We start from the raw sequence: 21,710 nt of genomic DNA, 5'->3' as shown, positions 1-21,710 counted from the left end.
CATTTAAATAAATGAAAAATAAATAAATAAATAGCCGGTGGCAAGGAAAAGAACATATAAATACTTAAGGGAGCTCTTTTCTAACCGTGGCTGACAGGAGATAAGAGGCATGATCTTTAATTGGCACCAGCCTAAGCAGATTAGCAACTGGATCTTAGCATGCTGAGTGTTGCACATGGTTGACTCCTACACATTTCAACGTACATTTTGTTTATATTGTGGATCACTTGAACACATTTCCCAAGCAAATATTGGGTGGTGGTTGTGCCAGGCAATGTAATTGCACCCCTTACCATGCATTACTGTGCTTTGTAATAATGTACAGGAGAGCCCCGATGTGGTACTGAAAATGCTTCTGTAGAGAATCTGCCCGATTAATACCACCCATTAATAATGCGGCAGATCCACTCCCGCTAACTGCCTCCAATTAAATATAGTGCACACAATTCACGGTACACCAAATTACACACATTTCTACAATTTACCACAGATTATCTAGTGGGGGACTTGTGGGGGGGGGGGAACTTAATGACATAGAGTCTCAGACTAGAGTTGATCAAAGAAACAAGAAAAATTTTATTAAACAAAAGGAAGTTTATGAAACAAAGTGGGTAAAGAAATGCATTCTTTCAGGTAGAAGTTAACTTGTTTACTTTAACTAACTCTAAAATGTCTCAGGCTTAAACAAAATATTATAGGCACAACTCTTCTTAAACTTCAGCTACTAAAAATCAGTTGGTACACTGCAGGTAGATAAATATTCAGGTTTACATAATAGATGGTAAAATGCTCAACTCAGTTTCTGTCACTTTGATATTGCAATTCAATACTCTCAACACCATACTGCTTCCTTCACAGTTTAATACTTTGGTTCATGAGCGAGGGACACTTTTCTTCAGTTACCCACTCTCTTAACAATCCCACACCTGAGATATTATAAATGGTTTATCCAGTGCTTTTTTTCTGGGGGTACGCAGGGATACGCATACCCCTAAACATTTTGTGAATCTAAGTTTGGCCTCAATATGAGTAGGAAAATGAGAGTACCCCTAAACATTTTTAAAGAAAAAAAAAAGCACTGGGTATAACAGAACTAGGGGATCACCTCACCCCTTGTACTGGGTTGGGACTCTTCAGTTTCTAGAAAAACTCTCCACTCCTGGCTATACTGACACCCAAGTAGCCTGTATTCCCACAAGATCTACCTCTGTCAGCTCAGACACGGCCCTCCCAGGAGATTCCTGTCTGTATACCTTTCCCAGACCCTCAACTTGGTCTCCCTATCCAAGCTGCGAGGCTCTGTCCTCTCACTATGGATAGTCTCCTCCAGTGCTCCCCCCCTAAAAAATTGTTTAGGGGTACTCTCATTTTGACTCAAGAAAATCACCATTTTATAGTTCAAATTGGGGAAAATAACAGTAAATGGACCAAAGTACAAAGATTCAGAAAATGTTTAGGGGTATGTGTACCCCTGCATCCCCCCAGGAAAAAACAACCCACTGGTCTCCTCAGTGTGTATGTTTAACTTAACTCAGAACCAGTTCTCCCTATCTCATTCCCTATCTCCCAACCTGAAACCTGTCAAACACCTCAAATCAAATCCTATTCCTCTTCTCAAACCCAGCCCTATCTCACATCTTAAATCCAGCCCGATCTAATATTCTCCCTTCAGAAACTGCTCCTTTTATTATTCCCCCCAAAGTTCTGTTCTTCCCTCCTCTGTGGCTAGCTGACTCTGTAGCCAACCAGAGAGAGGCTCCAGCACTCTGGTGGAATTCCAGGGGGACTGCATCACCAGACTCTGGTCTGGCTCTGCTGTCCATCACAGCTTCTAAAGCAGCAAGATGGTCAAAATGCAGGAAATGACATTACAGATTGAGCTGTTGTGTGCATTACAATTCCTGGAACACAGCAGTGGCTCAGCGGAGGATATATGGAAGGAAAAGATCAAGGACAAAATAGGGATAGAGATGCATTGCATTACAATTTGAAGGCTGGCCTGGCCAAGCAGTTGACCCAATACAGAGCCTCAGGTGTAAAGGGTCTGTGAGATTTATAATGAACAGGAATGGAACAAGTAAAGGAGTCAGTACTGACTCAGTCCACGTAAACATTTTTCTTCTACTGTAGACAGTGGAGTAATGGTCAGGAGTTGTGCAGGGAGTCAAACACCTATTGCTATTTCTGCAGATGTCTTTCTGCATGCTGGAGTTGCCCAATCAGCATGAAAGGGGGGCTTTTTAATCACTGGTTTCTTGAAAGCAAATCATTTGGGAACACGGAATAACCAGAGAATGGTGGTCAAGGTCTGTTACATTCAGCTCTGTTACATACAGTGGAACTTCATGGAAAACACAATTTGAGTCACTCTGAAAGAAGATACTGGAGCATACCAAATCATTTCCCCAGATATGTGCACAGGCAATACTAGTCTTGCTAAAAGGTGACACAGGGAGATCTGCATGAACCACTGCAAGGCATCCCTGATTGTAATTATTGAGTCATCATTTTTGGCTGTTTTCTATCACCTGGTAACCATGCAAGGGAACAGCAACATGCAAATGACAATCAAGCACAAAAGCCTTTGCAGTTTTTCCTCTCTGCTGGGTCCATGCACTGCTGGGTCCATATTATGAAGACTGTGACAGTTCATAGAATTACTGAGCAAGAACAGGTTTATTTGTTGTTGTTGTTTAGTCGTTTAGTCATGTCCGACTCTTCGTGACCCCATGGGCCAGAGCACGCCAGGCACTCCTGTCTTCCACTGCCTCCCACAGTTTGGTCAGACTCATGTTTGTAGCTTCGAGAACACTGTCCAGCCATCTCATCCTCTGTTGTCCCCTTCTCCTTGTGCCCTCCATCTTTCCCAACATCAGGGTCTTTTCCAGGGAGTCTTCTCTTCTCATGAGGTGGCCAAAGTATTGGAACCTCAGCTTCACGATCTGTCCTTCCAGTGAGCACTCAGGGCTGATTTCCTTAAGAATGGATACGTTTGATCTTCTTGCAGTCCATGGGACTCTCAAGAGTCTCCTCCAGCACCATAATTCAAAAGCATCAATTCTTCGGCGATCAGCCTTCTTTATGGTCCAGCTCTCACTTCCATACATCACTACTGGGAAAACCATAGCTTTAACTATACGGACCTTTGTTGGCAGCCTGGGAAATATTGAGTTCAATGGTGTTACATCATGCTTTTGTTTTGGTGCAAGTAGATAAATAGGTATGACTGTGGTGAGAAGGTAAACAGTGTTTCTGTGCACTCTAGCACTCGTCATGGTGTCCCGTTGCACCAGAAGCGGTTTAGTCATGCTGGCCGCATGATCCGGAAAGCTTATTGGGGACAAATGGCAGCTCCCTCAGCCTGAAGTGAGATGAGCGCCACACTCCATAGTTGCCTTTGACTGGATTTAACCATCCAGGGACTGGGCAGAGGAGGAATGGTGAGACCGCCTACCCATCCTAATCCTTCCAGGGAGGAAGAGGAAGACAGTATAGATTTACAACAGGGGTTTGAGGGAGGTCGCAGCTCAGAGGCAGATGAGGGGGAAAGTTGGGAAATCATGGGAGAACCGGGACAACACCTGGCTGACACACTGTCATTAGAAAGCATTCCCAACCCTCCATCTCCCAGAACCTGGTGAGTCTTAAAAGTAGGAGAGCAAAGCGCTCAAAGACAGAGGGCACTTAGTAGCACCCGTAGAAGTGACGAATGAGGAAATGGGAGAGACGGAGGGTGGTGATTAACTCGGGACAATACCATTATCCAAGCGGTTGGAATCTATAGCCTCTCTCTGTAATGATTGAAATAAAAAAGGACTGTAATAAACTTTTCCTTGTCTTTGTACTTTCCTGGGCAACCAGCTGGGAGCTGCTGACAGCATCCTGACACCAGGGGTCCTTTACCTTTACCTTTACCACTGGGGCTATGGGATTGGCTGGGAAGAGACTTTACCCAGCCATGGCACCCAGAGCAACTGAGACAATGGGTTGGGGCCTTATTGCTGATCTCCTGACAGTGCTGCTGTTTCTGTTTCCTGAGATGGACAGGAGTGGTGGGGTAGGACAGGGTGGTGGCAAGGTCAGGCTGATGCAGATGCACCAGCAGCAGCCAGCCCTGCATACCTTATGCTACTCTCTTGCCCTCAAGTGTCATGGAGGTTGCTATTCCGTTCCCAGTGTTAAGTCAATTCAACTATCAGTCCAATCAGCACGTCATGCTTGGAGGGAGCCTCTTCCAGCCCTCTGAGGAATCCCAGGCTGTTACATTCATGCATGTTTACTTTAGCATATGTTTGTGGTTTTGCTTCTGTTTTGCAAATTTCAGACAGAACAAGGCTGAATCGCCTTCCCTTAGGAAAGCAACGAGGGAGGCTAATAGATGCTGGGGAGAGAGGGAGGGCTAACAGCTGCCCGTTGAGCTTCTGTATTGTGAGGAACATAAAAATGTAATGGTATTTTCATTATGAAAATGGCATCTCCAGCAATATCCAGCCATTTGCAAAGCATTATGTCTTTCAACCTTCTTGCTTGGAGGGACAGCTAACCCCATTCACAATAATGAATGCAAGTACACTGCTTACATGCTGATTTCACCACCAGCAGCACCTCCAATGCATGAATGGCAGCAGCATGTGCCTTTCAGTGCGAAGCATGCTTTTATTAAACTTTTTTTTTTTTTTAAGTCTCTGAGAGGAGAAAGTCACTTTAAGCACTTCAGGGTACCAATCTTCCTGCTTCCTGCACACTTAAGGTGAAGGTAATTCACAGGGGCTAACCTGTGGCCTCCAGAAGGTGTTGGACCACATTTCCCATCATTGCTGCTCATTGGCCACCCCTACAAAACTCTAAAAATAATATAACAATTTCTATGGATTTACAATCACTATTCCACAAACGACTGACTCATACCAGGCATGGGCTCAGTTGGAAAGCAGATTCTGTTGAAAGAAGCGATGAGCTCCAAGTGATCTGTACAAGGTCCCAAAAATAATTTTCTGAGCGTCCTTGTTTGCAGGCCGAATCCTGTAACTTCCTCTGCAATTGTTCTCTGAGATCTGGACTACAGTTTGGAATCTGGTTGCCCTGCATGTTTCTGCTCAACTAACCTACTTAGAAATGCCCCCTAAACAATCAGCCTCCCATGAGCTCTCCTTCCTTGAGACACAGAATTTATAATACAAGCCTATACATGGCTGCTTAAAAATAAGCCTCAATGAATTCAATAAGACTTATTCCCAAACATGTGCGTATAGATCTGCAGACACATCATGTTCAATATGAAGGCTAGATCAAAGAGCAGGGTGGTAATTATAAAAAAAATTCTGTAGTGATAAGCTCAAAATCACCTTTTTGGGGGATAAAATTTCATCCTTACATAGATGCAACAGAAAGTATGCATTATTCAATTGGGGAATAAAGAAATCATGACTGTTTTCTTGTATTCCTTCTCCAGCTCAGAGTTAACAAGAAGTCACACATGGGAGGCAGTTACTTCCTCCCACAGTTTCTCAATAATGCCATCTGACAACAGATCCAAACACATCCAACCAACGTTTATCACTCCCAAGTGCTTTCTCTGATGTGGTGGTAAATGCTGCACCGTTCCTTGTATAGCCAGACTGAACCTTTCATTGATCTAAAATGTAATCAATGTCTATTGGGGCAAGAGAGATGGGGGAGGAATCACAGGTCCCGTTGCTCTGAAAGGGGTTCCTGCAATCGTGACACGGAAGACCAAGAGAAAGAAAGGCCCAAGGCTGAAATGAGAATTTGCCTCGGAATTTGTAGTGAACATTCCTTGAGGATAAACTCTAGCTGCCTGGGGTGAGGATCATTCCTTTTACTTCTAAAGAGCCGTAATAAAATCTCCTCGGCTCATAGAGTTTTATAGAATCTTTATGGAAAGCATGTAGACCTCGCACTGAGCAATGCTGGAAGCTGATGTTGTAATACAGAATGGGAGACCTTCCTTCTAAAATATAGCACTTTGGGCAAGTGTCAGGTAAAAGTCTTATTGGACATCCCAAAATCCATTCTGATTCAAGTATCAGGGAGGAATCTTGGCCAAGCTGTATTCTTTAGAGATGGACTTGGAAAGGAGAGAATTAGCCCCTGGGTGCTACACGCAGAGGGTTAACCACCAGCCGGGGGAGTCCTGCTGAAGTACGCCAACTAGGATCCCCCGGGGGTCACCGCTTGGGGGCGTGCCTTAGGCCCTCACCTCCATAGGCTTCGGACAGGGCAACGCCCCCTGGAGTCCTTTACCGGAGTACCCTTTGCTTTGGGGAAGGTGATGGTGCTTTCTTCCCCCCCTCATTTGCATAACAATTACCCCTGCCAATGCCTAACCGCCAATACCGGGAGGGCGGGATGGGAAACCGAACAGCTGGAAAGGGGAAGAGAGGGCAGTACCCAGGCATGCCAGTCTTAAATGCATTAGGCCACGCCTCCCTGGCCCGTCGATTGCTCAGCTGTGGCAGTGACACGCCCGAGGATACCCCTACTCTTGCGGGGGCTGTGAGCCAGCCCCCATGTGTGAGGGGAGGGGGTGGGCCTGCAACTCCACCTCTTCCCCAGCTCGGAAGTGGCTTTTTGGGATTGCCAACATTTTATGCCCTACCCAAAAGTCAAAGTCAAATCAATGGCAGCAGATTAGGGAAAGAACTATGCAAATACTGGGATCTCCCACTGCTTTTTGCTGGACTCCAGAATAAACCAAATTTGATCTCCCAGAACTCCAGAGTAGGTTGTAAATGGACTTCAGGGATGGAGTGTTCATGGATGGGCTTTTGGGGTGTGTTATAAGGGCTAGGGTAGCTTGAAGATAGGTCTGAGACCATTTTCACAAAGGCCTTCTAGAGGACATCATCATCATCATCGTATGCCACCCATACGATTAAAATATTATTATTAAAAACATGATAAAACACCCTTCTACCAGGAGTCTGATAAAGCCATAAACTTGAAAATATGCCAAGGGTAATGAAATACCGTACATAATGCAAGCAGGACACGGGTGCAGGTTATGATTGGTTGGTCTTTTGTTAGCAAGTCAATGGCAGTAGTGTCCTCATAGTCAGCTTTTCTCAACCTGTGGGTCCCCAGATGTTGTTGAACTACAACTCCCATCACCCCTAACTAGCAAGGCCAGAGCTCAGGGATGATGGGAGATGTAGTCCAACAACATCTGGGGACCCACAGGTTGAGAACTGCTGTCATAGGTCGATCACTAGCTGTGATGGCTAAATGGGGGTTATCCAGCAGTACTTCTTGTTGGAGAACTATTGACATCAGACCCATCTCATGGGACAACAAGAAGCAATTGACTGGTCTGGAAAAGCAATTGACTGGTCTGAAACCCTCTGAACCAGCAGGGTTTGTCTCGTGTTCTTGCCCATTTTAAAAACAATGATTTTAAAATGCTATGCAATTGGATATATAAATCTGATCTTTGAACAAATTCTTATTTTATCCATCCTTTGCAATCAGTCAATGACTATTATCCCATTTTACATTTGAGTATTTATTTAATCAGAATACTTATATTCTGATTTATAGCACCAAGTCATTCTCACAGTGGCTTACAAAGGCATCATACAATACATTCGCATTCAAGTGTAGCTTGAGGAATGGAAGTAATGTGGTTTCCACGGGATACAAGGATTATCTGGGTAGCATTTCCTGTCCTCTTCCTTGGTCTTCCTTTGTGCCTCTAGGCAACAAGCTCCCTGAGTACCTCTGGGGCAGGAGAGTGGGACTGAGCAGCTAGAACTTGTTCCACCCATGATGGAGTCAAGCCTTAGAACTGAGAAGGAGTTACTTGAACCAGGAGAAAATGTCCCACTTCATCCAGGCCTTTGGCTGATTGACATCCGATGCATTTTAAAAGGAGGATTTTGGGTTTGGTTTGTTCTTATTTTTATTATGTATTTTGTTCTTTTCATATTGTAATCTGTGAGATCTATGGTTGTAGGGCAGTATACAAATTTAATAATTATGATGATGATGATGATGATGATGATGATGATGATGATGATGCTGTCTGAGCATAGATTGCAATGCAAGTCTCACATGCTGGTCACCAAATTACCCTAGATGAACTCAAAAATTTGATCTAGAAACCCAGGTTTTTTGCACACATCCAGAAATACATGACTTCTAAATGTTCCAGAAAGCTGTGACAGACAAGGTACTGAAGCATTTTTGCTGCTGAGAGTGATGTATTATTCCCTCTCATGTATTTCAGGCATAAGCCCCAGAGCAGAGGTGAATAAAAGATCATAGACATTAGAAGTAAGAGAAATCCAGTCCTGCTGCTCAGGACCAACTTTCTGCTTGACAAGAAGGTACTCCCTAGTAAACATATCGTATCTTAAGACCAGTCTTGTCTATGTCTACTCAGAAGTAAGTCTCATTGAGTTCATTGGGTCATGTTACACTAAGGGCTGCTTTCTTAAAGACGTTGAGCAGCCAAGGCTTATACTGTATTCATTTGAAAATGGGTTCTGGAGACTTTCTAAAATTCTAAGGGTGGAATTCAACCTCACACTATTGCAAATGTTCTGTCTGTGCAAGCATATCAGCTTGCAAGATGGAATGAGTGCTGTCCTGGGGATTCTCCTGACCACCACCGAGAGCCAATTTCACAGGGTGCAGGGGGGGTACACAGGGAGATGAGGAGGAGACAAGCCCCACTGCTTCTGCTGATGGGGTTCGTTACGTGAATCCCACTCTGGGAATCAACTTTGAGGTATCTTTTCTAAAAATATTAAGGTTATTTCTCCTTTCCTCCCACAGAATGTTGATTTACCTTTATTCCTTCAAAAGAATGGGAGAACTGAAAACATGTATTGTTGGAAAAGATGAACTGGAAGCAACAAAAGGGATTCACAAGTGCTGATTTTGCAGGGAATAATAATAATAATTAATAATAATAATAATAATAATAATAATTTATTTATACCCAGCCCTTCTGCCTGGGTTTCCCAGCCATTCTGGGCGGCTCCCAACAGAATATTGAAAACACGATAAAACATCAAACATTGAAAACTTCCCTAAACAGGCAGATCACGCAAGTAGAATAGACACCTACCCACCTGACTCCGGAAAGTCACCCTGCCTTTTAAAGGCTCCCCATTGGCTCAAAGCCAGGCTCAGAGTGGCTAACAACAAGTAAAAATAGCACAGTGTACATAAAATCACACAGTCATTTAATTAAGATACATTCTAAAATCAATTCAGAATCAAATCAATGGCAACCATTGGGTTAGAGTTCTATGAAGATTACAGAAGGAGAGAGTGGGTCAGACTGTGCCTTGGCCAAAGGCCTGGCAGGACAGCTCCATCTTGCAGGCCCTGCAGAAAGATATCAAGTCCTGCAGGGCCCTAGTCTCTTGTGACAGAGCGTTCCACCAGATCGGGGCCATGGTCAAAAAAGCCCTGGCTCTGGTCAAGGCCAGTCTAACCTCCCTGTGGCCTGGGATCTCCAAGATGTTTTTATTTGAAGACCGTAAGGTCCTCCGTGGGACATACCAGGAGAGGCGGTCCCGTAGGTACGAGGCCATATAGGGTTTTAAAGGTTAAAACCAGCACCTTAAACCTGATCCTGTATTCCATTGGGAGCCAGTGCAGCTGGTATAGCACGAGGTGAATGTGATTCCATGGCAAGGACCCCGTAAGGAGTCTCGCCACGGCATTCTGCACCCATGGAGTTTCTGGGTCAGTCTCAAGGGCAGCCCCAGGTAGAGTGAGTTACAATAATCAAGCCTGGAGGTGACCGTCACGTGGATCACAGTGGCTAGGTCAGGGCAAGAGAGGTAAGGCAAATGGCCAGCAAGGCAGCCCAAGTGAGTGCCTAGCTGCCTTGGTGCTTTACAAATATTACAGAAAATGGCTGCTTTTGGGGGCAAAATCTCCTCCACAACTTTGCCTCCTTAGTTCAAATCTCACTTTAAAATATCTATCAGAGAATTCTCCGCCCTCAGCAGTCAGCTATTTTCCTGATGCAGAGATGGCCTGATCCTTTAATCTGTCCGACTTTTCAATATGAAAAGTCTCATCAGCCAAGCTCATTTATTGAATGTCTTCCTCTGTTTCCCACTTCTAAAAAGGGATGGGAGGTGGGGAGAGATAATCCCAGCCAGTTTTGCTCCTGAGATTTTTCTCATTCTTTTCTCCCACTAAAATAATAACTGCTCATATTTGGTTTGTACCTTTCACCTTGCAAAAAATAAAATAAAATATCCTTGAATGCTTTGTGTGCTCTGAAGCATAATGTAGCAGTGGCAGCCACAATCTAGAAAGTCACTATGTTAATCAGCCCCTGGACTGCTGAAACTGACAGAAAGCACTTCAGGGGTGACACAGAGGGGAAAGTGTTAAAAACTGGCTTGCAGTTTTCCTTAAATGGGCTAGTTCAAATGTTAGGCTGAGTCACTTTTTCTGTTTTGATAGTCATCTATTCACATGAGCATCAGAAGTGAGCCAGGAGTGAGTCAACATTGGATAAAGGATGGGCTTAAACTGGGATGACATGGTTTCAAATCCCCACTCAGTCATGAAGTGTGACTATGGACATCAGTTGTCATCCCTCAGCCTACCCACAGAGTTGTTGGGAAGACAAAATTTACTAGATATCCATGCACCAATCCCCATTTCTTTGTCCTCCTTACCTCACACAATTGTTGGGATAAGTCCCATTCACTTTACTCTGTGCCCCATGCAATGTGTGAACTACCTCTAAAAAGGTAAAGGTAAGGGACCCCTGGATGGTTAAGCCCAGTCAAAGGCAACTATGGGGTTGTGGTACTCATCTTTCTTTCAGGCCGAGGGAGCCAGCATTTGTCCACAGACAGATGGGATGCGGGTGGTGCTGTGGTTCAAACCTCTGAGCCACTTGGGCTTGCCAATCAGAAGGTCAGCGATTCGAATCCCCACAACAGGGTGAGCTCCCGTTGCTCTGTCTCAGCTTCTGCCAACCTAGCAGCGCAAGTAGATAAATAGGTACCACTGCAGCGGGAAGGTAACCAGCAATTCCATGCACTCTGGTTTTCATAATGGTGTTCTGTTGCGCCAGAAGCAGTTTAGTCACTCTGGCCACATGGCCTCTAAAATCTATTGCACACAATACAAACATGCTGCTTTTTATACACTTACATATGAAAGAATACTGGCAACTTGTCTTGTGCAAAGCAGATTTCATGAAAGTTTGGGTACCTTGAACTACGCTAATGCTAACTACCCTTTGAACTACACTAAATGATTTCATAACAAGAAATCATTTTTTATTTTATTTTATTTGAACAGATAGATCTGTGGAAGCAGAGGATGCTGCTTCCATATGAATATTTTACTATGCAGCATTTCCTGCATACAGTTACATTTTAAGCAGCGGTTATGCTGCACTGATATTTGCATATATAAATTGGGTCTCAGAGTTACAAGACTGTAAGCTAGAAAGAGTTTCACTGTCAAAGTCAAGGATAAGGATAAGGATAATATCATCTACAAAAACAGGGACCACCAGCTTTTTTTAGCCTTCCTGGTAATATGAAGTACCGTAAGTCTATGCGAAGGACGGGGCTCTCAGTCATTTTGTGTTTGAGCGTTGGTTATAAAATGGTAGCTTTTTGCTTTCAGGGATCTCCTATGCAGAAGGGTCAAAAGTTTGCAAAAAAAGTTCCAAGTACAAGGGGCACTTTACTCAGGAAATTTTGTACAATGAGATGCTGTGCACAGGAGAGCCAAATACTTGCCTAGGAAAATGAAAATTAAGAAGAAATGGGAACCTACTCCTTCTGATGGGCTAAAACTTGGGAGAGGGGATGAGAAAGTTTCAACTAAGTTAAGTTAAAAAAAAACAGGCTGTCAGAAAGGCTGTGGAGTTAGAAACTTGAAGAGATGGAGTTTAAGGGATGCAAAAGAACTCAAATGCTTTAAAGTCTTAGGGCTTATCCTCCCTTCCTTTTGTACCACTGCTTTCTCCAGAAGGAAATCAACTGGAGCAAAGAGAAACCAGGTTTTCTGCAGATTGCTGTTTGTTCCAATTTAGAGCTAAAGGGTGGGTTTTCCCTGGGAACAGAGCCAAGCAAGGAGAAAACCACTTGGACCTGTGTGTAGAAAGAAGGGGTCAAGTGGGAAACCACTCGGTCCCATGCTTCCTAGGCAAGGGGCTAGAATTGTGGACGAGCGCTCAGAAAGCACAGCTGGGCTCTGTAGGAGGAAGCAACCAGGAGCAGAGGCAGAGCTAGCTGCTCCAGTACCCAGGGGCGGGGCAATGGGGGCGGGGCGAGTGTCCCAGGGGCAGGGTGAGAATCCCAGGGGGGCACTGCCCATGGGGAGTGTCCCATGGCAGGCTGCTTCCTGGGCAGGGGGAAGGGAGCAGTGCTGCTTTGCCAGCAGCCTTCCTCCCTTCCCTCTTCCTTTTGATAGCGCAGGGAGGCTCCCCCCCCCAGGAAGCATCCTGGGAGTGAGGGCAACAACGTGCTGCCTTCCTGCAACTCTGAAGTCTCCCCCGAGCTGTCAAAACGAAGGGGGAGGGGGTAAGGCTGCTGGAAAGGTGGCACAGCTCTGCCCCTTCCCCTGACGGCTCAGGGTAGGCTTGGGAGTCATGGAGGGTGGCGCACCGAATATCACCCCCCTCAGTGATGACACCTGGGGCGGACCTCCCCCTCCCCCCTTCCTCCACCCTTGGACCAGGAGATGATCATGGAATGACGCCAAAGCAGAACTGAGTAATGCAATTTGATAAAAATTGGCTTGGTTGAGGAAGCAGTCTAGGACAGATATAACTGGATACATTTATCTATTATTATTTTTTTATAAAAAAATGCTCTTATGCATAACTACTCAAACTGTAAAATTAGCTTTATTCTATATATAAATCATTTACTGAAATAAAGGGAAAAACACTACTGGGACCCATGGCAACTATCTTGAAGTATAAACCTAATTTGCTCTAGAAACATTTGGTCTGAGGTCTGGTTATTCACTCCATGGCTAAGTGCCACACGACACTACCCAATATGAAGCATATAGTGCTAGTTAAAGCTCAAGAGCTTAAAGGGCTGTTTTGACAGCTAAAGAAAAATAGGTACCTGCTTGGTGGCAGTAGTGAAGCTAACTTGAAGGACAGGTTGGTTTGGCTGGTTATTTGCCTCTCTGCCCTTTCATGGTGCAGGCTACAAGCTGTGTTCTCACAGTCTCCCTCTCAGACAGGTTAAAAATCACCACACGCACACAGATACTTTCTCTATCTGGATCGAAGTGGACAGAAGAAGCGGAATATGCTAGTTCCTGTCAACAATGTGAGCCTTCAGACCAGGCTCTCTTGCTTCCCACTGCAGGGGCTACAAATCCTCCGGCCTCAAATTAAGCTCTTCACGGATGAGTGACACCTGTCACTTCCTGACAGACAGGATCACTGAACAAATAGCATCTCTCTGCTTGACTAGTATAAGGCAGACACAGCTTTGGTCTGTTCTGCGGGATGGAGGGACCTTTCTGTTAATAAGGGCACGGGCTACTTTTCTGAGCTCTGCGCAGAAAAGGCAGAACGGCATGATGAACAGAAAGGAATCCCGCCTTGGCTATGTCAAGGTGATGAGCAAAGAATATCTGCTTTGTTCCCCAAGTTCTCTCTGATTTCACGGGGATTCCCCCCCCCTCTTATTGTTTTCCCTGAAAGGTATTTTACAAGGGGTTACATGTCAGTTTGAATTTTGTGTTGGCAGCGGATGTTGGGGAGAGAGCTATGTTAGATTGGCAACTCGCGAGATTTAAATCCTCTGGTTATGCCCACAACAGGGAAAGCACAAACACAAATCAGGAACGGGGTGAAAGACCACTCAAACTTTTCGGTGGGTGCCATTGCGGCCTGGCGTTCCCCTGCCGTCTGCGATGTGATGGGGGAAAGCCCTTGGGCTTCTTCCCAGGCAGCAAAAGACGTCCCTGGGCCAAGCTTGCTGCCCAGGAGGCAGGTCCTGCATGCTCACTCAATTGGCAAATTGTGAGAGGCATGGGGGCAGCCAACTCCTAGTGCAAGACCCATGGTTTGCACTGCAGCCACTTCCTTGTCAGATCTCCCACCTCTCCTCCCTGTTTTTGTTATGTACTGAAGTTCTCACCCTGGGCCAGCAGGGGGATACTGTAGATAGTTTTCACTCAGGTCCACATATGCAAATAAGGGATTGAAAGTGACATTCAGTGATTGGATAGTTACAGAAAATGGTTACTGTTGCGTTCTAGTGGAGCTCTATATAAGCAGGCTGGCTGAACCTTCAGTTCAGTTCTGTTCTGGCCTGTGAATAAACAAGAGCTGTTTGAAGAATCGCTGTGTCGTCTGATATGTTCACCCACAACATAACACTTTTGCTGACATTTCTCTGCTGGACCTTCCTATGGCATAGTTGGTTGCCATATTCAGGGCCAGGTTGGAATTTTCACAGTTGGCAAACTGGCTCCAGCCACCTGGTTTTTGCCACCCTCATAGCAATTGTCACAACTCTGGCAGTTTAGGCATTAGAATTGGATGGAGGGGGAGAGAGAGAGTTTGCAGAGTCATTATTCATCAATATTCAGATACAGATAGGGGAATATGTCTATATCTTCAGCAGGTTACTTCCACACATTTCTATTTCTAATTCTCTTTTGTTTCTACACTTTAAAAACCCTCCCTAAAACACATATTTAAATGTGTATTTTAAATTGTATTTAGATACATATTTAAATGTGTGTTTTAATACATATTTAAACGTGTGTTTTTAAATTTTAATGACCTGTGTAAGTTTTCTATCCAAACAAATGTTTTCTCTCAGTCTTTGTCTTTAAATGCATATTCTGATACAGTTAAACTGCTATGAGTGACAGCATTGGATTTGAAACTGCAAGATTTGGTGGATCGCCAAATTCTAATCCACAAAATGTGAGTGAAGCCAAAGATCTCACCACCAGTGCAAGGTTTGCAGAGAGAGTGACCCACTGAATATTAAATCCAGGGTTCTTTTTTAAGAGAGAGAAAAAAATTACTGGCTATTATATCCAATGATGCCTAGGATGGGATGGGATGGGTTGGGAGGTCTGTAATGGTTCTGCTGATTTGGTTAAGCATGCCAGATTATGATGTAATACAATGTAATACAATGTAGGTGTCATTATTCTGCTTGTTGTCATAATCAGATGGAGAAATGCATTTGCCCTTTACAGTGAGCTCATTTTGAAATGCATAGGCACGACTGATGACTTGTCCCTGTGCTCTGCCAGAAGCCATGCAATATAGACAATCATAGCAAAAACAACCCCATTAAAAATAAGTGCAGCCATCTGTCAACTCTCAGGGGGGTGGGAAGGTAGGTGAAAGTCTGCACGTCTCCTTTACTTCTGCAAGGTACCAATAATGTTTCATCCATGCCAAATTAAATAGAACTTACGATAAGACCAACCTCACAATTTCTCTTTAAAAAAATCTGTACATGTGCTCCTGCACACAAACACATATGTGTAATCAAATCCAATTATACACATTACTTTGGTTTGGTTTGGGTTTTTTAAAAAAACACTTTCGTATGTCAGAAGGTGTAAAGCCAAAAGATATACCTGTGGCTGGGCTATATAACTTCCAAGGAAAGATGAGTGCTCATATTTTTATTTAATTATTCATGTATTTATTCAATTTATAAGACTACCCTTGATCAAAATGATTCCTGGGTGAGTTGCCCCTAATAGGACAATAAAATAATTGAATACTATGTATAACACAAGAACTAAAATTTAACAAAGTACTGTTGTATCTCGGAATTCGAACGGAATCCATTCCGGAAGTCTGGGTGACTTCCAAAATGTTCAGAAACCGATGCATGGCTTCCAATTGGCTGGAGGAAGCTCCTGCAGCCAGTTGGAAGCTGCAGAACCCATGTCAGACGTTCAGGTTCCAAAGAACGTTCGCAAACCAGAACACTCACTTCCGGATTTGCGGCGTTTGGGAGCCAAAATTTTTGACTCACAAGTTTTCAGGATCCAAGGTACCACTGTACGAACAAAGAGCAAGTAATACAATCAATAGTGACAGGCATATTTGCTCCCTCCTTGTCAGTGGCACCACTCGGTGCTTCTGGTGACTGGATCTAGGGGAGTGAAACCCCATCCAGAAAATCAGGAGGAACTTTTGGATGTCAAGAGTTCTTCCATGGTAGAATGGACTCCCTCCGAAGGTGGTGGACTCACCTTCCTTGAGGTTTTTAAGCAGAGGTTGGATGGTTTTCTGTCATACACAATCTAGTTGAGATTCCTACATTGCAGCAAGTTGCACCAGATGACCCTTGCGGTCCCTTCCAATTCTATGATTGTATGATTACAGGTGGCGTCTCTTTTGCATGGGGGTTCTGTTCTCAGCTCTCACACATGTCAGTGGAGCACTTATAAGCACACCCTGCCCTGTCACACCTTGTTCTGCCCCACCCCTATTTCACCCCATTCTGCACCCATTCTGCCTTCTCCTGGGTCCAAAAGGATCCACACGTCAGTGGTTGTACATCCATTGAATGCACCTAAAACGATTGCTCCCTGTGCTTTCCACAAATAGTAAATAGAACTGAGCAGGAAAATGTGCTTAATCGCCCACCTAATTATATATGTCCTTTTTTTTTCCAGGAAAGAAAATGAATTTAAGTATTTGTGTTCAGTGAAAAGAAAGGGAAGCATTCAAAGTACATTGATTGATTGACTGATTAGTCACAACTAGAGGCTTGGGTTTACTAGAAAGAGATTCAAAATGAGCGACAAGCCATGTTCATCTCCCATCCGAACCTTTTCTTTTTTGCCTTTCATTTGTAAAAATAAACCCGTTTTAGGACTTATCAAGCTGGAACAGCAAGGTATCATTGGCAAACAGAGCACAGGTTGCCAAAGCTAGGATTGAAATTGAATGATCTGTGTTCTTTAAAAATCTGTATTTTAAGAAATAATAATGAACAAAACTTTGGGATTTCTTTCTAGGGACATTGTATTAGGGCGGGGGTAGATAAGGTTCCCAATAAGTCCATGTCATTCCTTCCTTCCCACCCCCCTTCACTGTACAAAGTCCATGGGTGGCATGCCATGCCAACACATTCTATTACTCTCAGCAGTATTTGGATTCCAATTGGAAGTCATGCTTTCTAGCTTGTCCAGGTGAATACTGCCTGGGAAATGTGGGGAAGATTAAAAATTGACTCTTGGATCACATCATGGATACTTTTTAAAAAATAATAAATTTGGGGCTGTTGTTTTGGATGGAATACACCCATTAAAAGCAGAAGCAGGATGGAATGGGCTTCATTGTGAGCAAATGCGGAATGGACACAAACTGGGCTTATCCTGATGTGCCCATCCCTAACTAATACAGAACTCTTACTTTTTTAAAAAAAACTTATGTATGCACATCTCAAGTTATTTTGCAATCTCTTACAGTGCATTTTCACAAAGCAACTTCTTCTGCATGTGAGAAGCCCAGACCATCTCTAAATAGGCACTTGTATTGACAATGTCATGTATGACTAGCAGCAGTTAGGGAGATGCTGGCTCTGCTTTCTCCTCCTGCTGCAGTCACAGGAAATACTATGTGCTCTATCAATGACTGTCTGTACTTCCTGTGGCAGGATTGTGACTTGAAGGGGGGGAGCACGCAATCTAACTCTATAGCTCTCCTTGCCAGTGCTATTTTTCTAGAAAAAGAGGGGCTTAAACTCACCATGAATGCCTCCCTTTTTTGTCTTATAATGGCAATGGAACCCATCTGAAAGGTGTCAGAACTAGGCTTGCCATACATCAGGAAAATTCCTGACATGTCCTTGCTTTGGGGTGTAAAAATGGCATCGGGGGAATTTTGCCAAATCAGCAAAATGTTAAGGAAAACCCGGATGTATGGCAACACGATTGAAAATGCAGCAAAAACAGCTCCAAAAGTGTTAACTCACTGTTTTAACAACAATTTGGGGTTGCTTTGCAGGTGTCGGGAATTTTACTTTTTTTGAAATATGGCAACCCGAGTCGGAACTAAGTTCTGGAGAGTTCCGGATGAAAAAAAGAGAGCTCTGCTCCCTGCCCATGGGAAATTGTGCATGCGCACGCACACACACACACACACACACACACACACAATGTTGTGATGGAGGTATCATGCAGATGCAAACTGTTCTGCAGTCCTCCCGAGGAAAGGTTTCGTGGCATCTCTATTTATTATTGCTAATGGGAATATCCATCAAAGAAAGCAAATTTAGCTTGCAAAGCAAACTACTCTGAACTGCTCTATTACATTTCAGTGCTCCCTGCAATGCAGCAGATAAGGATCAAATCTTCCAGGAGAGGAAGAAGAGTGTGGCGCACATTTCCATTTAGACTGAGCAGCAGCAGCTGAAGATGCTGACCCGGCTATTGGTGCTGTGGGTGACATCTAGCAGACTTCTTTACTGGAGAGATCAAATGTGTCTGCTGAGCAGAAGGCTAAAGGATGTCTGTTTGTGTTTCCCTAGTTAAAAAATAATATTCATCATTTCTATTTCTCACCTAACTTCCTTGCTGGATGAAATAAAATGCACCCTGGAGTTTAAACCATACTCATTCATTTTAGATGACTCTGGAAATGGGGTGGGGGGTGGAGGCCTTGCAGAAATGATTCAGAAGTAGGCCCTTGAAGTTGGACAGTCTCCAGCATACCTCTTTGAGTCTGTACAATTCTTTTATCTTTTCCAAGAGAAGCCCTTTCAGTTCACAGTGAATGACACCTTTGCACATACCAATCACACACTCTTGACATTTCTCTGATGAAAATAAGGATGTCCTAAGGAAAAACAGGACATTCTGGGATCAAATCAGAAACTGGGAGGGCTTCTGTAAATCTGGGACTGTCTCTGGAAAATAGGGACACTTGGAGGGTCTGACCAAATATGTGTGCAGCCTTATTTCTTGGATGAAAGTAGACTGAGGTCTGGGGGCAGGGGGGAATAGATCAGATTATACCCAGCCAAATCAGGCTTACTTAAGTCCATTAATTCAGTGTGTCTGCTAGGAGTATGACTAGCATGGATATCACACGTAAAGCAAAGTGAATCACACTAAAACACTGCACTGTATCTGGAGTAATCCTGTGTGCTTCTGTGGTGGGACGGAGGTAAATGGTAGAGAACATGGTTTGCTGGCATTCTCATGTAGCACTGGGAAAAGACACTTAGTGTTTAGGAAAGCTTTTAATGTTTAATAGATTATTGTATTTTAATATTCTGTTGGAAAGCCGCCCAGAGTGGCTGGGGAAACCCAGCCAGATGGGTGGGGTATAAATAAATAAATTATTATTAATTATTATTATTATTATATAAAACCCTAGATGCCCACTGACACTCAGTACTGAGCCAGATGGACCAGTACATACCCCACCAAGTGCCCCTATTTCCAAGTGTTCCTATTTCCCAGGCACAGTCCTGGAATTACGGCTTCTGATTTGATCCTGGAATGTCCCTTTTTCTCCCGCCAGTGCCGCCCTTGCCAAGTTCAGGGAGGAGGATGAGCTGGCACTTGTCCTGAGTGGCAGTGGCAGTGGCAGAGAAGCAAGAGGGGCTACTGTCACCAAGGCCCAGCCCTGGCTCTGAGGTGCAGACAAATGGCAGGGCTGCCCTGGGTGGGAAGAAAGGGGGAGCAGAGCAGATCAAAGTGGAGCAGAACACAAGGAGCCTTGCTTAAAAAAAAAAAAAAAGTGTGTTGTGCATCCGCATCTAATCTTGTCCCTTTTTAAAATTTCATGGTGTGTGTTTTTATTTTTGTAAATCTACCAAAGAATAAAATAAAATCAGGTCTAAGGGGTTTTCTCAGAACAGTGGAGGGTGTGTGTGCTGTGTCCCGTTGGTGCAGTTGTGGTGGCACTTGCCCTGATGCAGGGGCAAAATGGGAGGTCGAGAGGATCAATTGTGGGGAAGTGAGAAAAATCCCTATTTTCATCTGAGGAATGTTGGAGGGTATGTCAGTAGTCCCACATGCTATATACGGCAGCTTTCAATGTTCCATGTTCATCTAAACCAGAACTGACTAATGTAGTCAGCACAAGGGAAGCAAAGAGACTTAATAATCATTTCACGGAAAACAGAATCTCTGTAGAATCAGAGAATTGTAGAGTTGGAAGGAATCCTGAGGATCATCTAGTCCAATCTGCTGCAATGCAGAAATACAGTCAAACCTCAGGTTACGAACGCTGCGGGTTGTGCATTTTTGGGTTAAGGACCGCGCCGAATCCGGAAGTACCGGAATGGGTTACTTCCGGGTTTCAGCGCTTGTGCATGCGCAGAAGCACAAAATAACTTTGTGCGCATGAGCAGAAGTGCCAAATCATGTCACACATGTGCGCAGACATTGCGCTTCAGGCTGCGAACGCTGCAGGTTGCGAACGTGCCTCCCACACGGATCACGTTCGCAACCAGAGGTATGACTGTATGCTGTCCCATACAGTGGTACCTTGGGTTACATACGCTTCAGGTTACATATGCTTCATGTTACACACTCTGCTAACCCAGAAATAGTGCTTCAGTTAAGAACTTTGCTTCAGGATAAGAACAGAAATCGGGCTCTGCCGGCACGGTGGCAGCAGAAGGCCCCATTAGCTAAAGTGGTGCTTCAGGTTAAGAACAGTTTCAGGTTAAGAACAGACCTCCAGAACGAATTAAGTACTTAACCCAAGGTACCATTGTACAGGGATCGAACCTGCAACCTTGATGTTATTCCTATCAAGTTCCTAATAGGTTTCATGTTATCTTACGTTTTGTTGCACTGACATTGAACCTATTAGGAAACTTGTAATTATATATATTTACAAAATTGAATTAAAATTATAATAGCCTGTAAATTATTTACTGTTTATGCATATGTGTATATATAACAAAGCATATCATTTATATTATATTATATTATATTATATTATATTATATTATATTATATTATTACCACTCCCTATTATTATATTATATTATATTACCACTGCAATTTTGATTTTATAATAGCAATAATAATACTCATATCTTACATGCTGCAAAATGCACACGTATGCAGGCATCTCATTCAGCGGCCTACACAAAGTTATTTACTTCCAACACAACCACCCGCAACTAAAGGGACCTTTCTTTATAATTGAAAAGTTTGCTGCCTTTAAAAAGCAGTAGGGAAGGAAAACAAGCTGTTAGCTCTCCATTTATCGGGCCAGAGTATGTCATAATGCAGCATTCAAATCATGGTGCTGAAAAACCCTTTTAAAGGCAGGAAAGATGAGAGGCAAGGAGAGAAAAGGGCTTGTGAGCACTCATGGAAATCAATAATACTTTCCATTTATATAAATGATATTTTAGCTTTCATCTTGCAGAGACGTGAAGCATGTTAAGGAGTGTTAATACAGAGATCCACGTACATACACTCAGAAATGGATCTGGCAGCTTGTCATCCAGAAGAGGATGAACTGTGTTGTCCTCTTCTGAATGAAATCTAACCCACCCAGCTGGGTCTGGCAGGCATTGCAGAGGGTCAAATTTACCTTTACACCAGTGGTTGAAAACCATGGCTTTCACCCTAATTTCATGTGGCCCTTAGCCTTAAAAAAAGAAGAAGCAAGCAATCACTCTGCAGGTTTGTATGGCAGGAGGTGTTCCTTCAGGTAACCTGGTTCCCAAGTTGTTAAGGGCTTTGTAAGTCAATAAAGGTAAAGG

General features: G+C 43.8%; 1 protein-coding gene across 5 annotated transcripts in view; it reads right to left on the bottom strand.

Annotated features, from left to right (window-relative positions):
* LRFN2 (leucine rich repeat and fibronectin type III domain containing 2) overlaps window positions 1–21,710 on the bottom strand; it is a 268,713-nt gene that overhangs the window by 203,692 nt on the left and 43,311 nt on the right. The window lies entirely within an intron of this gene.

This window comes from Podarcis cretensis (genome assembly GCF_951804945.1).
Source record: "Podarcis cretensis genome assembly, chromosome: 3".
In the NCBI taxonomy this organism is placed as follows: domain Eukaryota; kingdom Metazoa; phylum Chordata; class Lepidosauria; order Squamata; family Lacertidae; genus Podarcis; species Podarcis cretensis.
The sequence above is the reverse complement of the archived record's forward strand: the minus strand, read 5'-3'. Positions and strand labels throughout refer to the sequence as shown.